Source organism: Loxodonta africana, chromosome 1, assembly GCF_030014295.1.
Source record: "Loxodonta africana isolate mLoxAfr1 chromosome 1, mLoxAfr1.hap2, whole genome shotgun sequence".
Lineage (NCBI taxonomy): Eukaryota > Metazoa > Chordata > Mammalia > Proboscidea > Elephantidae > Loxodonta > Loxodonta africana.
The window spans coordinates 232835863-232853531 of NC_087342.1; the positions used below are offsets into that span (position 1 = coordinate 232835863).

Here is a 17669-nt window from a genome sequence, read left to right on the forward strand (position 1 = left end):
GCTTGGCGTTTCTCAAGCTGAAAGAACTGAAGAAAAAGTTCAAGCCTCGAGTTGCAATAGTGAAGGATTCCATGGGGAAAATATTAAATGACGCAGGAAGCATCAAAAGAAGATGGAAGGAATACACAGAGTCATTATACCAAAAAGAATCAGTCGATATTCAGCCATTTCAAGAGATGGCATATGATCAGGAACGATGGTACTGAAGGAAGACGTCCAAGCTGCTCTGAAGGCATTGGCAAAAAACAAGGCTCCAGGAATTGATGGAACATCAGTTGAGATGTTTCAACAAACAGATGCAGCGCTGGAGGTGCTCACTCGTCTATGCCAAGAAATATGGAAGACAGCTTCCTGGCCAACTGACTGGAAGAGATCCATATTTATGCCTATTCCCAAGAAAGGTGATCCAACCAAATGTGGAAATTATAGAACAATATCGTTAATATCACACACAAACAAAATGTTGCTGAAGATCATTAAAAAACAGCTGTAGCAGCATATCGACAGGGAACTGCCAGAAATTCAGGCCGGTTTCAGAAGAGGATGTGGAACCAGGGATATCATTGCTGATGTCAGATGGATCCTGGCTGAAAGCAGAGAATACCAGAAGGGTGTTTCCCTGTGTTTTATTGACTATGCAAAGGCATTTGACTGTGTGGATCATAACAAACTATGGATAACACTGTGAAGAATGGGAATTCTGGAACACTTAATTGTGCTCATGAGGAACCTTTACATGGATCAAGAGGCAGTTGTTCAGACAGAACAAGGGGATACTGATTGGTTTTAAGTCAGGAAAGGTGTGGGTCAGGGTTGTATTCTTTCACCATACCTATGTAATCTGTATGCTGAGCAAATAATACGAGAAGCTGGACTATATGAAGAAGAACGGGGCATCAGGATTGGAGGAAGACTCATTAACAACCTGTGTTTTGCAGATGACACAACCTTGCTTGCTGAAAGTGAAGAGGACTTGAAGCACTTACTAAGGAAGATCAAAGGCCACAGCCTTCAGTATGGATTACGCCTCAACATAAAGAAAACAAAAATCCTCACAACTGGACCAATGAGCAACATCATGATAAAGAGAGAAAAGATTGAAGTTGTCAAGGATTTCATTTTACTTGGATCCACAATCAACAGCCATGGCAGCAGTCAAGAAATCGAAAGACTCATTGCATTGGGCAAATCTGCTGCAAAGGACCTCTTCAAAGAGTTGAAGAGCAAAGATGTCACCCTGAAGACTAAGGTGCGCCTGACCCAAGCCATGGTATTTTCAATTGCATCATATGCATGTGAAAGCTGGACAATGAATAAGGAAGACTGAAGAAGAGTTGACACCTTTGAATTGTGGTGTTGGCAAAGAATATTGAATATACCATGGACTGCCAAAAGAAAGAACAAATCTGTCTTGGAAGAGGTGTGGCCAGAATGCTCCTTAGAGGCAAGGATGGCGAGTCTGCATCTTACATACTTTGGACATGCTGTCAGGAGGGATCAGTCCCTGGAGAAGGACATCATGCTTGGCAGAGCACAGGGTCAGGGGAAAAGAGGAAGACCCTCAACAAGGTGGACTGACACAGTGGCTGCAACAATGAGCTCAAGCATAACAATTGTAACAATGGCACAGGACCGGGCAGTGTTTTGTTGTGTTGTGCATAGGGTTGCTGTGAGTCAGAATCGACCTGGTGGCACCTAACAACAACAACAACATAAATATACCACAAATGATTTATTCAGTCTTCTTTTGATGGACAAATGGAACAACTCCAGACTCCAATTTAAGGCTACTAAAAAATAAAGCTGCTGTGAACGTTCTTTTATGAGTTTTGTTTGCTTTGTACATATACACTCATTTCTCTTAGGAATATACCTAAGAATAGAATTGCAGAGTGACACGGTAGATGTATGTTTAACTTAGTTAGAAACTGGCAAACAATGGAAAGGCTCAAAATCTTCAGTCAGAACAAGGCCGGGGGCTGACTGTGGAACATACCATCAATTGCTCATATGCAAGTTCACGGTGAAACTGAATTAGAACAAGTCGAAGAGAGCCAGAGTATGCCCTTGAGTATATCCCACCTGGATTTACAGACCATCTCAAGAATAGATTTGCGGTGTTGAACACTAATGACTGAAGACCAGAGAAGTTGTGGGATGACATCAAGGACATCATACATGAAGAAAGCAAGAGGTCATTAAAAAGACAGGACAGAAAGAAAACACCAAAATGGATGTCAGAAAGACTCTGAAGCTTGCCCTTGAACATCAAGTAGCTAAAGCGAAGGGAAGAATTGCTGAAATAAAAGAGTTGAACAGAAGATTGCAAACGGCAGCTCCAGAAAATGAATATTATAATGAAACGTGCGAAGACCTGGAGTTGTGTTCTGTTTTACGTATGGTCACTACGAATAGGAATCGACTTGACGGCACCTAACAGCAACAATAATAGTATTAGTTTTATCACATTTTGATCTATCTGTCTTCTCTCTATTCATCCATCACTACTTTTTATGAATTTAAAGCAACTTCAGGCAGCCTCTGAACACTTCAGTATGCGTGCTAGGAGGGTGGTCTGGCTTTAGGATCCCCATCCAGTCCGTCTGAGCTGAAGCCTCGAGCTGAGCACATTCTCTGATAGGGAGGCTGGGAACTGGGTCTCTCTCTTTCCCTCCTAATTCCCTCTGCTTATCAGAGAATCTTCCTCCCTGTTCTGAACCCATGGTAACTTTCCTTGTCTCTATGACCACGTATGGCTATTTAATTGTGCTATTAATTGTATGGATTACACCTCAACATAAAAAAAAAAAAAAAAATCCTCACAATTGAACCAATAAGCAATATCATGATAAAGAGAGAAAAGACTGAATTTGTCACGATTTCATTTTACTTCTATCCAGAATCAACACCCACGGAAGCAGGAGTCAAGGAATCAAATGACGCATTGCGTTAGGTGAATCTGCTGCAAAAGACCCCTTTAAAGTGTTAAAAAGCAAAGATGTCACTTTAAGGACTAAGGTGTGTCTGATCCAAGCCATGGTGTTTTCAATCACCTCACATGCATGGGAAAGCTGGACAATGAATAAGGAAAACCAAAGAAGACTTCATGTCTTTGAATTATGGTGTTGGTGAAGGATACTGAATACACCACGGACTGCCAAAAGAATGAATAAATCTGTCTTCGAAGAGATACAGCCAGAATGTTCCTTAGAAGCAAGGATGGCGAGACTTCATCTCACATACTTTGGACATGTTATCGGAAGTAATCATTCCCTGGAGAAGGACATCATGGTTGGTAAAATAGAGGGCCAGCAAAAAAGAGGAAGACCCTCAACAAGATGGACTGACACAGGGGCTGTAACAATGGGCTTAAGCATAACAACGATTGTGAGGACGACAAAGGGACTGGGTGGTGTTTCGTTCCGTTGTACATAGGGTTGCTATGAGTTGGAAACTGACTGGAGGTGCCTAACAACAACAATCATCTTGTAGTTAAAGCAGGGGAAGCAATGTTTTCTGGCCAAGCAAACATGGCTCAAGGACTACAAGGCTGTTTGAATTTGGACAAAGCTTGGCAACAGTATGGGCCAGCTGTAGCTGAACAAAGTCCCCCTTCCTCGTACCCCCTGTTCTCAGGCCCTCTGAAGTAGAAATCTCTAGACTGCTTTGCCCCCAGGCCCTTTGCAGGCAACATAAACTTGGAGGCTTATGTGTACAAGAGTTTTCTTCTGTCAGCTCACCCTGGGACAGGAGTTTGATAGAGGCCAACCCCAGGATGAACCTTACCCACTCATCTGCATCTTAACTGCAATGTGAGTACAATAAAGCTGTAAAACGCCACTGGGTACCATTGATTAATTACTGAGAGCGACAGCCCCTCCGACCACATTTTTCATCATGGCTCATCTCAACGCATATCATTAATTAGTGTTCAGTGTTTATTTACTTTTTTGGTAAACGTACAAATCTCAAATGCATCATTTAACAAATTTTGACGAGCACATACACTGACATAACCATATCCCTATCGAGATGCAGAATCATGTCATCACCCGATGCTTCTTCCTCTTCAGTTTCCTGACCCAAAGGTGTTTTCTGATATTTGTTTTTACCGTACATGAGTTTTGTACAGAATTACAAAGTATATAAACTCTGTGTAAGGCTTCTCTCACTCAGCACAGTGACTTCTGAGATGCGTTCTCTGTTGTGAGTATCAGCAGCTCATCCCTTTGCATTGCTGTGGATGGCCATTCTTGCACAGGTGTTTTTGTGGACTGGTGCTTTTATCTCTCATGGGCTACAGAGAGAAGTAGTGTGTTCCTCCCTCTAACGCCCTTCCAAATTTTCTCTCATGAATTACAGACAATTTTAATTTTTTCTGAAGTATAGCTAGACCCTTATGTAAAACTGGCACAATTTTCTTTGTGTGTTTGAGGGGTACATTAAAAAGACGAATACTCAGAAAAAGTTAACAGGATTCTCCTAGATTATATTATCCATAGTTCACATTCAGTGGACTTTCAGAGAAGAACTGTGAGTCAACCTATGTGATTTATAAACTTATTATTTCTTTAATAAATTGTAAAGTCTATTAGTTCAATGAAACAATGTTCCAATCTATCATGTCTATTCTCCCCTGGAGACATATTTTCTTGACAAATAGACTCGACAGCGACGGGTTTAATGTTTTGTTTTGTTTTGTTTTAATTTTGTGCCAAGGGCTGGGATTACATGAAACACAGCACATACTTAGTACTCTAAGAGTTGTGGGGACATGTAGCTAATAAAATAGGCATTGACATCACCATGTAAGAAACGCCAGGACAGGCATCAAAGCAGGGTCCAGTGAGGTGAGCTGCGGCGTTTGGGACACATGCCCATGTCGGAAGAGACCGAGCGGTGGAGAGTCCACTCAGGCCTCCAGAGTCAGCGAAAGGCAGTGCTCAATTAGCAAAAGATAAGTACGCACATCTAATCTATCGTGTAGATCAAAAAACACTCCTTTGGGAAAAAACTCTCTCCCATTTAAGTGACCCCTCCTTGCTTTGCACCAGGTCTCAAGACAGCTTCAGTGATAGCTGCTTTCCCAGGGCCGGAAGTAGGACCTGCCACATGTCCTAAGACATTCTCCCGGCCTTGGAGAGGGGACAAATTACAAACAGGGAAAAAATCTGCCAGCTCCCCTAAGCTAGGAACTTGGGGCAGAGACAGCTCCTTTGCCTAGGCACGGGTATAAGACATTCATAGACTTTAAATGCCTTTCACCCCTGCAAAGACCTGTGTGGGCCCATTTCAACAGTGTAGGCCCTCATTAGCACAGTACAACAGGGTATATACCTGAAGGCTAACTTCAACTGTTTCAGCTACATGGTGGAGAGGCAGGTTTGTAACACTTGACACCACTCTGCCTATTTAGCAGGGTCCTCACCTACCCACATCAGGGGCCTGAGGACTGGTGCCTCCACCTATGCCACCTAGCCAACCATTGACAGGGGTGCAAGGATAAGTGGTACCTCCCAGTCCTTACAGCCAAAAGCATTGGGTGCCCATAGTCCAGCTGCAAAACCCACCCACCTACATGCTCTATGGAAACCCTGGTGGCATAATGGTTAAGTGCTACGGCTGCTAACCAAAGGGCCAGCAGTTCAAATCCACCAGGCGCTCCTTGGAAACTCTATGGGGCAGTTCTACTCTGTCCTATAGGGTTGCTATGAGTCGGAATCGACTCGACAGAACTGGTTTTTTGTTTTTTTTTTCACATGCTCTAGGAAACAGAGACACACTTTCCTTACAGACACACAGGGGCAGTTGTCAGCCCCCTGCCTTGCTCAGCATGTGACTCCCTACTCCAGCCAGATACCTGTGCCTACACCAATCACCCCTGTCTGAGACTGTAGGTGAGAACCTGCAACACACACTTAGTGACCAACTACATGGACACCTGAGCTGAATGCATACAAGAAAAGTAAAAGAACTTCTGGGCTCATATACCTAGTAACAGCTCTAACCACCTGGTGACAATACATTGGAGTTCAAAGAAGCCAATAATCAAACTAGCTCACTGGAGCAGAGTATTTGAGCATATCAAAACAAAACAAGAAACTAGGCCACAGTAAGAAAACATAAAATAAATAAATACAATAACTTATTGATGGCTCAAAGACAATAGTCAACATCAAATCATATAAAGAGGCAGATCATGACAGCTTCAGCAAGCTCCCAAAACAAAGAATAAAGAAATCTTCTGGATGAAGAGAACTTCCTAGAATTACCAGAGGTAGAATACAAAAGATTAATATACAGAACTCTTCAAGAGATCAAGAAGGAGATCAGGCAAAATGCAGAAGCCAAGGAACACACAGACAAAGCATCAGAAGAACTTAATAAGATTAGGGAAGAGCATAATGACAAATTTAATAGGCAGTGAGAATCCATAGACAGACAGCAAACAGAAATCCAGAAGATTAACAATAAAATTTCAGAATTAGACAACTCAATAGAAAGTCATAGGAGTAGAATTGAGGCAATGGAGGTCAGAATTAGTGAGACTGAAGATAAAGCACTTAACACCAATGTATTTGAGGAAAAATCAGATAAAATAATTTTCAAAAATGAAGAAAGCTAAGAATCATGTCTGACTCTGTCAAAAGAAATAACCTATGAGTGACTGGAGTACCACAACAGGGCAGGAGGGGGAGAAGTGAGGGGTGTAACAGAAAATACAGAGAGAATTGTTGGAAATTGTTTAGCAGAAAACTTCCCTGATATTGTGAAAGATGAGAAGATACCTATCCAAGATGCTTATCCAACTCCATACAAGGTAGATACCAAAAGAAAGTCACAAGCATATTATAATCAAACTTACTAAAACCAAAGATAAAGAGAGAATTTGAAGAGGGGCTAGGGATAAATGAAAAGTCACCTACGAAGGACAGTCAATAAGACTAAACTCGAACTACTCAGCAGAAACCACGCAGGCAAGAAGGCAATGAGGTGACATATATAAAGCCATATATAAAGAAAAGAATTGCCAGCCAAGAATTATATATCCAGTAAAACTGTCTCTCAAACACGAAGGTGGAATTAGGACATTTCCAGATAAACAGAAGTTTAGGAAATTTGCAAAAACCAAACTAAAATCACAAGAAATACTTAAGGCAGTCCTCCAGTTATAAGATCAAAACAGGGTCCAATGGGACTGCACCAGAGAGGGCACGTGAGTCTTAGGGAGTCAGAAAAGACTTCCAGGAGGAAGAACTTCTGGGAATAACCTGGGTCCTAAGGATTGAGCAAGATGAAGAGGCACTGAGAAGACAGAGAACAGAAGAAGAGAGCAAGGGGTATGGGATAGAGAAGGCAGATGTTTAAGGCAAACACAACATATAAAAAGCTGGAAAGCGAGAGAAAGCTTGAAGTTCAGTACTACTGGAGAGCAGAATTTAAGGTAAGGATAATGGAGATGTCAGTCAGTTTGTCCAACTGTGGTGCCTTGTGTGTTGCTACAATGCTGGGAGCCATGCCAGAGGTACTTCAAATACCAGCAGAGTTACTCATGGTAGACAGGTTTTAGCAGAGCTTCCAGACTACTAAGATAAGACTATGAGAAAAGGTCTGGCAATCTACTTTCAAAATTAGCCAATGAAAAACCTATGGATCACAACAGAATATGACCCAATATAGTGCTGGAAGATAAGCCTCTAGGTTGAAAGGCAATAATGGACGCAAGCATATCAAGGATGGCGAAGATGGTGCAGGACCAGGTAGAATTTCCTTCTGTTTTAGATGGTGTCTCTATGAGTTGAAGCTGATTGGACAGCAACTAACAACAACAACAATGGAGATGAGGCCAGAGAGATGGGCAGGGGCCAGAGCATTCAGGTCTTGCATGAGGCCTTGGAGAATTAAGAGTTTACGGTAAAGACTGAAGGTACCACAGAAGAGTCTGAGCAGGAGAATGATAAGCCAGAAGTGTGTTTTGGAATCATCTGCCTACCTGCAGGGTGGAAACAGATCAGTGTGGGGCTAAACAAGGAGCAAGCAGAGGGTACACCAGGAGGGTATTGGGGTCATCAAGGTTAGAGAAGTAGGTGGTTGTTATGAATTGAATTGTGTCCTTCAAAAATATGTGTTGTAAATTCTAATCCCTATATGGGTCGTTACAATCCCATTCGGGAATGGGTTCCCTTTGTTACGTTCAAGTGGCAGTATTAGGGTATGTGTGTCTTAAATCAATCTCCTTTGAGTTATAAAAACAGATTAAGCAGGCAAGTGAGCAGAGATGGGGCAAGCCAGATGGTATGCCACATAAAGATCACCAAGGAGCCAAGGAATGGAAGCTGAAGAGACATGGACTTCCCCTATAGCCTACAGAGAGGAAGCCTTCCCCTAGAGCTGACACCCTGAAGGCAGACTTCTAGACTCCTGAGCTGCAAGAAAGTAAAATTCTGTTTGTTAAAGCCACCCACTTGTGGTATTTCTGTTACAGCAACACTAGATAACTCAGACAATGGCCTTAAACTATGGTAGTGGAAGTCGGCTAGGAGTTGAAGATGCTAACAGAAAAAAAAAAGTATTACTTTACCTCTCTTCTACAACATTTCACATAAAAATAAACATAAGCCCAACTATTTTTAATCATAAGGAAATCTCAACATTAAAATAGAAGCCTCGAAGCCACAACAGTTCTCAGAAACAGAGATCAGGCTTTTAGAAAACAACAGGGAAGCAAAGTTCACATCAAGATAGTATTTGCTCTCTTCCAGCTACACAGAGCAAGAAACCAGAGCTCCTACACCTTTTTGGCCTCACCGTTGCCTGCTCTGCCTGGACCCACAGCTGACATCACCCATCACAGCCCTGGCCACAGTTCAGTCCAGCTCCCAAACTCTACTTCTCTGTCTCTGTACCTGATTTTGACATTTGAGTCCTCTGAAGCCCCAATATACATAGCTGTTATGTCCAATTTCGGATTTCACACGTATTTTGCTTTTTTGGCTAGTGGGGTGTTTCTCATGACTTATTGTAAAGAATTCAAAGGCAGTATCTCTGTCCGTGTAAATAACTGTTGTGCGAGGGAGTTTTCATTTGTGATTTATTAAGGATGTGGAAATATAGAGATATCATCAAAAGTTCTAGGTATTACCTAGAAAATCATTGCCTAGGGATTTCTACATATTTTCCTGCTAAATGACTTCGGCTAGACCCATAGTCTTCCAGCTTTCTTCACTCAGAAATCTGAATGAAATACACACTCACTTTACCCTCAGATTTCCCTCTAAGTCGAGCATTGGCAAACTATAGCCTGTGAACCAAATCCAGTCTGTTACTTGTTTTTGAAGATAAAGTTTTATTGGAACACAGTCTCTTTCATTCGTTTACAGATTCATTCATTTCCGTATTGTCTGTGACAATTTTTACAAGAGCAGAATTGAGTATTTGTGACGGAGACCTTATAGCCTACAAAGCCAAAAATACTTACTATCTGGTCCTGGCAGAAAAATTTATGGAACCTGCTCTAAGTGAAAAGGGAAGGCAACAACTAAAATACCTGTTTTCTAAAACCTCTACCAGTTTCCACGGAGTCCACTCTGACTCCAGGCAGCCTCACAAAGGTCAGAGCAGAACTATGCTCCATAGGGTTTTCAGTGGCTGATTTTTTGGAAGGAGATGGCCAATGCTTTCTTCTAAGGTGTCTCTGGGTGGACTCAAGCCTCCAACCTTTCAGGTAGCAACTGACTGTGTTAATTGTTTGCATCATCTAGAGACTCCTCCTGCTTTCTAACCCTACTGAAAAGGATTAAAAAATGGTCAGAATTGAAACCACAGAAGAAGAAAAAAGGTTAAAATAATCCCCTAAGGTACCTCCCATGTCTTCATTTTCCTCAGACGTAGAAACTCGGGGGCTGCCTGAGGAAGCGGAGCACACTGAAAACCAGCAGCAGGCGACAGGAGCAGATGGGAAGGGCTGCCACATTTCTGAAAAAGATCCTGGGTCGGCTAATTAACCTGTTAGCCGTTCAAGGAAAGCTGCCAGTTGCTACTGGCCGACGGAGATTTAAGAGGATGGAGAGATCAGAGAAATTCTTCATGATGTATTTAAAAAAAAAAAAAAAGAAGAAGAAGTTTAGATCTTTTAATGCCAAGAGGGCACAAAGCTGAGTCAGACGCACTTTTCTGGAGTGTCATTTCAAAGTCCATCCCCACCCCGCTCCCACAGCAGGACCCACACACACAGCCAGACCTGAACTTGACCAAGCATGGTCCCGCACCACCAGCTGTGCAATGGGAGCAACCTCTCCTCCTTTAACAGCAGAGCTTTGGTGTCACTCCTGTACATGGAGAATATTTATTTTAATAACTCAGGCAATGAAGGGTAAATCTGTCTTAATTTCCACCTCAAAAGAATCACGCAACCCTGCTTGGAATGCACCCCTCACCAGCGCCCAGGTGTTATTCCCTAAGGTATGTCTGGTGATCCTTATTTGGTCGACAGCCTTTACAGAATGAAAACCATCCCAGTCCAACACCTTGCTTCCCCATAGTTCCCCCACCCCGGTTTGTCTTCCATGATCAAGCCAGCATGAAGAGCAGGGTATTGATCAGAAAGGCACTATGGATCTTTTGAAGAGCTGGTCAAATTGTATACCTTATGTTTTTTCCCCCCACATACAAAATAAGCACCATTGATTCTTACATTTTAAAGCACAGTTCTGGAAATTACTGAAATAAAATCTTCTCTGGGTAGGTGTCCTATCCCCTCTCCAGCCTCCCCCAGGCACCCCCAGACTCCAGTGCATCTGCTCATCTGAGAAAGACAACAAACAATGCCCTTTCCTGGGGGCCCCAGTCTTTACCCTTCTCCCTTTTCGCTCAGACTCTGCCATTCTTTTTCACTTCTGACAGTAAAAACCCCAGGACAAGATTGTCACAAAAAGGATTATCTTTCAGATCAATGGTGAAATTGATTCCAAAGCCCACTATTTATCAGCCTGCAGCAAAAGTGCAACTGGGCAGGAAATCTGTCCTCTCTGGCGAGCGTGTGTTTAGTTCACCTCATTCTGCGGGACCTGCTTCCTGTCCGCGTCTCAGCCATTTGCCAGGTGGGTCTCTAGCTTTCCTAGGAAGATGTGCAGAACTAGGATGTACGCTCCCAAACCACCTGTCTATACTTCTGACAGCAGCGCACATGCCACATGCCAAAGGGATCGCCCCAACACACCTTTACCATGATGTAGAGCCCCTTACTTTCAGCTTAATAATTTTCCAGCAGCCCAGGTACAGGCTATTTTTTCTCAGGTAAATTTTCTAACCCTGAAAATGAAGGCTAAAATATAGACTAAATGGTAACAGTTTCCATAGAAATAGAGATTAGCTACAGTACTTCCACATACTAAATACATAAATGTATTTTTAACCACCTATATCTCTCTCCATTAATTGTTTTACCCCCAAGCCCAAGGGACAATTTACGAAGATTACTGAAAATTTTATCAACATTGACTAGATAAGGTATTATAAGCCCAGAAAACCTGCAGTTTAGGACAAGACAATGTTTCTTTGTATTGTACATAAAGTCACTACAAGTTGGAGCTGACTGAACAGCCACTAGAAAAACAGTATAATTTAAATAAATTAATTCAGAACTCTAGTTCACCTTATTAGTAATTCAAAACATCCTATCTAAAAAATACTCAAGTAAGCAGTATAATTGATTTGTAACAGGTTGATATAAATCATTAAAATATATTACCCTAGGTAGATGCTACCTTAAAGAAAGAGTGGAAGAAAAAGAGTTCTATTGGGCAAGAAATATTCGTCTATGTCCTTACATACACATATATGTGAAGCACTAGAGCAGTGATTTATTAGAGTCAAACAGGAAATGAACAGCGAGGAGGGAAACAAACATGTCAGAATGATATATCCATCCATACTGCTTTGTACAAACATATTACGACACCTAGCGTAGACATTTTAAGTTTCTTCAACCAGAAATAAAGGTAGACCAAGACCTGGAGCAGCCAGTTACTTAGACTGTAAATGTATTTTCTCATGAAGTATGCTTACGCACACTGACAAAAATCTTATGTAACCATAATGCCACTGGACTCAAATGCGTAGATCCAGAGTTTATTGTGGATTGCAGAGTCCAAGGCCAAACACCAGAGCTCCTTATCCAGGATCGGATTTGCACGTAGAGAGAGCAACTAGTCTGCAACGGGCGGGACTAACATGTAGCCCAACTTCCGCGTCAACTGTGGCAATATTTGAGTTTCTCTTTTCTTTGTTATTTATGTTATTCCTGAAGCCTATTACCTTGAAAATTTCCCTACATTTATTTAAAATATTAATACAAATACACTTATGGAAACAGAACTGACATATGATGACAATTTGATTTTCATATAAATTTTATTCATCTTTGTGCAGTCTGTCTTGCCAGGTTAGTAGCAGCCATTCCGGCAATATCCTAAACCAGAATAAAAGGTACACAGTCTAAATACCGGTTCCCTTCAAGTCAAGTGCAACTCATAGCAACCCTATAGGACAGAACTGCCCCATAGGGTTTTCCCATAGGGTTTTCAAGGCTGTAATCTTTACGGGAGCAGATCGCCAGGTCTTTCTCCCACAGAGTAGCTGGTGGGTTCAAACCCCCAACCTTTCGGTCAGCAGTCAAGAGATTAACCATTGTGCAAAAACTGTGAGGATGGTTCAGGACCAGGCAACCTAAGGTCACTATGAGTCGAAACCAACTCAACAGCACCTAACAGTAGCAAGAAGCCCTACAGCCTTCAGTATGGATTACACCTCAACATAAAACAAAAATCCTCACAACTAGACCAATGAGCAGCATCATGATAAACGGAGAAAAGACTGAAGTTGTCAAGGATTTCATTTTACTTGGATCCACAATGAACAGCCATGGAAGCAGCAGTCAAGAAATCAAAAGCCACATTGCATTGGGTAAATCTGCTGCAAAGGACCTCTTTAAGGTGTTGAAGAGCAAAGATGTCACCTTGAAGACTAAGGTGCGCCTGACCCAAGCCATGGTATTTTCAATCGCATCATATGCATGTGAAAGCTGGACAACGAATAAGGAAGACCAAAGAAGAATTGATGCCTTTGAATTGTGGTGTTAGCAAAGAATATTCAATAAGCCACGGACTGCCAAAACAATGAACAAATCTGTCTTAGAAGAAGCACAACCAGAATGCTCCTTAGAAGCAAGGCTGGCAAGACTGCGTTTTACATACTTTGGACATATTGTCCAGAAGGATCAGTCCCTGGAGAAGGACATCATGCTTAGCAGAGTACAGGGTCAGCAGAAACGAGGAAGACTCTCAACGAGGTGGATTGACACAGTGGCTGCAACAAGAGCTCAAGCCTAACAACGACTGTAAGGATGGCGCAGGACCAGGGAGTGTTTTGTTTTGTTGTGTATAGGGTCGCTATGAGTCGGAACTGACTCAAGGGCACCTGACTACAACAACAAGCATTCTGAAATGTACAACACAAAGATTAAATAAAATAAAAATTAGGTTCATTATGGAAAATTACATGAAGATTATTAGAAACAAAAAATTGAAATTGCATTTTCCATAGTGCTGCTTTGAATATTCTTACCATGCCAGTTATTTCCTGAAAACATTTGAGACAGATGAAGTGAAGGGGGAGTGAGGGAGCTCTTACAACATCAACAAGAACCACCACCACAAGGCTAACACTTACATAGCACTTACCCTGGGCCAGGCATTCTTCCAAACGCTTTGCAAATATTCACTCATCTACTTGTCACAACAGTCCTTGTGAGTTAGGCACTGCTCTCATACCCACTTAATGAGAAGGGGAAGTGGTGGTTCAGTTAGTATTTGCCCTCCACAGGGAAAGCCTGGGTTCAATTCCTGGCCTCATGCACAGCCACCATCTGTCTGTCATTGGAGGCTTGGGTGTTCCTATGACGCTGAGCAGGCTCCAACGGGGCTTCCAGACTATCAGATAAACTAGGAAGAAAGGCCTGGTGATCTTCTTCTGAAAATCAGCCAGTGGAAACCCTATGGGTCACAATGGTCTGAACCGCAACTCATCATGGAGTTTGCATAGGACTGGGCAACGTTTCTTCCCACTGTGCATGGGATCGCCATGAGTTGGGGGCCAGTTCAACAGTAGCTAACAAGAACAAAAATAATGACACAACTGAGGTAAATACAAGTGATGAAAACTGCCCAAGGCCACACAGCTGGTTAGGGGCAGAAGCAGGATCTGAACCAAGGCAGCTGGCCCCCAAAGTCCAAGCTCTTAACCACGATGTCATGATTTCTCTTCTCTTCCAGATTTTATTTGTAAAAATATCTCCAGCTATATTACTCAGTAATGAGTCTATAATGAGTGTGTTACTAAGTTGTTTAGATACACTATGCCACTGTTGGTCACTATTTCAAACACTGAAGCAAGCATGTCCTACTCTAATTCCTTAGCAGGTCCACAGATTTTAGAATATTAACAAGTAACTTTAAGCTCTAAAACAATTTATACATAAATGAAGGATTTCTAGTGGTATAATAGTAACCATAGCAACAAAGTAAGATGGGTTAGCAGAGTGAAAAGTATCCTATGGTATTTGATGTCCTCACAAAAAGCTTTCCCTAGATTTACAATAAGGATATAACCAGTAGCAGCAAAATAATAGTAAATTTTCACAATGGATTATATTGCTATCCAAATTAGAAATATTTCATCTTAGCATTTTTATTTCCTAAAGAACAAGGACTATATTCAAATCTGTCCAATTTACACCTCAATAATAGGTGTGCTTAATTCATTCACAATTTTATACTAAAACTTGAATAAGGTAACATTTTAAAGAAATCATGATATGTACATAGGTTCAATGAGAAAAATATGCAATGGTTTAAAATACTATATCCATTCTATATAAGTAAAAAGAGTTGGTGTATATTTAGTATAGCATACAATCATAATTAACTTTAGATGTCTTTCTCTAAGAATTACATTTTTTTTACATCAAAATCTATTGTAAAGATTAGGCCTCACAGGAAAAACAATATCTATTAATAAAGGGACTATAAGAATGCTTAATAAATATTATATAGAGAAAGACTGCCAGTATTGTATACAGAATTAACAAAAAAAAAGAAATAGTGAGCAAGATACCCAGCTTTGCTACAGGGGTTTGTTCAGCTCTGTTCCCTTCAGTGTGTATCAGTGACATGGATAAGCTGAAACAGGTTATTGCATTTCAAATATCTGGGTGACAGGAAACCAAAAAACCAAACGCAGTGCCATCGAGTTGATTCCAACTCATAGCAACCCTATAGGACAGAGTAGAACTGCCCCATAGAGTTTCCAAGGAGCGCCTGGTGGATTTGAACTGCCGACCCTTTGGTTCACAGCTGTAGCACTTAACCACTACGTCACCAGGGTTTCCTTGGGTGACAGGAGGCAAATAAAAAAATCAGATAGTTTAGTACAGTGTGCTGATGTTTAATAGAAATAACTATGCTTGAGCTTCATAAAAACACCTTTATAAGTACAAGAACGAAGGAAATGTGGTATTAAATGACAACAGCTTTCGCATAAACCAACAGGGTATAAAAGCAAGGCAGTAGATATTTTCTTAGGTGTTCCGTGGTTGTATAATACCAAGAATGAACGAGCTGCTGACCTGCCCTAAGCTACACCATCACACCTGAAGTACCAGAGCATCACATTTCAAGAAGTACACACAAACAGAAAGACCTTTAGAAGAAAACCACTAGACAACAATGGAGTGTCAGTCGTGTCATATGAGGAGTGATGGAGTATTAAAATCACATCACATGAGGAGTATGTCACACTGAGGGTGGACAGGTGCCTCTCAACAGGAAGTCCCCAAGGTCAGGGTCTGTGATGGTTAATGTTACATGTCAACATGGCTAGCCTATGATTCCCAGTGGCTTGGCAGACACTGGACTGGTTGCTCTTCCATAATGTAATATAATGTAATCACCTTCCATGATGTGATCTGTTCTGATTAGCCAATCAGTTGAAAGGGGAGTTTCCTTGGGGGTGTGGCCTGCCTCCAGTATATAAGTGGATGTTCTGGCAAAGCTCACTCTTGACCTCCCACCCTTCTCATTGCCTGACCTCCAGTTCCAGAGATGTAAGTCTCCAGGAGTCTCTGGCCTGCTGCCTCACCAGCAGATTTTGGATTTGCCAACCCTCACAATCCTGTGAGCTATATACACCTCACTAGTTTTGCTCCTCTAGAAAAAACCCAGACTGTGACAGGGTCTGACTACATCTTCGTTGATTCAGTCACCCATACCTAGTACTCAGTAGATACAGAGTAAATGGTTGTTGTATAAATGAACAAATTTATGTACCTAGATGTTTAGAAAAGAATACTTAGGTATGTCAAGACTGCGAAAATCTCCAAATATTTGAAGGAGTGATCATTGAAAAAGGCTAAAAAGCATTTTGTTCGGCCCAACAGTAGAACTCAAGTTTGGATGGCACCAGAAAGCAAGTCCCAGGTCCATTAAAAGAAGACCATTGTGATTTTCAAAGCCCTCCTGAGATGGAATGTCTGCCTGATTCCTCAAGCTGACCATGGCCATACCAGCTGAGGTGGGAACGGCCTGACATTTGGGGAGATGGCTTTCCAGTGCACAGGAAAGCCAGGGACAGAGACCTGGCAGCACCGACCCTGGTCTTTCTCCTCAGGCGAGGAGGGTAACTACCTGATAGACAGGTGAGTTTAGGCACTGGAGCTTGTAGATGTGCCCTTACATGGAAGCAGGTGGGTTATTAGAGTAGGTTCACCCAGGACGGTGACAGGAGGCCTAGGCATAAAATGATGATGGTGTAGCGTGAGTTGAGTTTCCCCATCCACCTGCTCTAAGTGGCACAGACACTTGTGACTCCTGTGTGCTCTCCAGGGGGATGGGGGGAGGCGAGGGACCCTTTGCCAAGGGATGCTGTGGCCGCTCCTGCCCCGTGAGGGCCACCTTGCTATGTATGCATTCTACATGACCAGAAGATTAAGTTTTAGGTGTGCATATAGTCTCCCCCGCCAACCTACAGCCCCCTGGAAGCAAAAGGCTGACTGTTCCTTCTAACCCTGAAATTCTGTTACTATTAAAACTGGCAAAAGCAGGCCAAAAAGGCTAAGATGAATTCTAAGAGCAGATAACATTTAATTCTGGCACCCAGGCTAGAGGGAAGCATGACTACTATTCCCATTTTGTAGACTGAGAAACTGTGACTGAGAGAATGAAAGTTTCCCAAGTCTCAAGCTTGCAGAGTTAAAGCTACAGCTCAGGGATATCTGACTGTGAAGGCAGTAAGCGGATGTTCCGCCACTTAAAAACTCCGGCATCAAGTAATGAGAAAGAGAGAGGGAGAGCCAGGGAGAGAGATAAAGAGATGTGGGGGGAGAGAGAGAGAATAACTATAGATTAAACCAAGCAAATAAACCAAACCTGCCCTTTAGGGAACAGAGGATCAGATTGGATTGTTAACTTAAGGAAATTTGAGAGATGCCCAATGAGTTAATTTTCATCCTGCACTGCATTTGATTTGATTCACTTTATCTTGTTGACAAACTGTATGTTATCTGTAACGATTCTGGAAATATGCCTTTGTTGTGTTTCAGACTCACAATGTCTCAT

The 17669-nt window shown here is 42.0% G+C and overlaps 1 protein-coding gene across 2 annotated transcripts in view; it reads right to left on the reverse strand.

Annotated features, from left to right (window-relative positions):
* Positions 1 to 17669, reverse strand: part of PRKN (parkin RBR E3 ubiquitin protein ligase) — a 1623853-nt gene that overhangs the window by 1469551 nt on the left and 136633 nt on the right. The gene's annotated exons all lie outside the window — the stretch shown is intronic.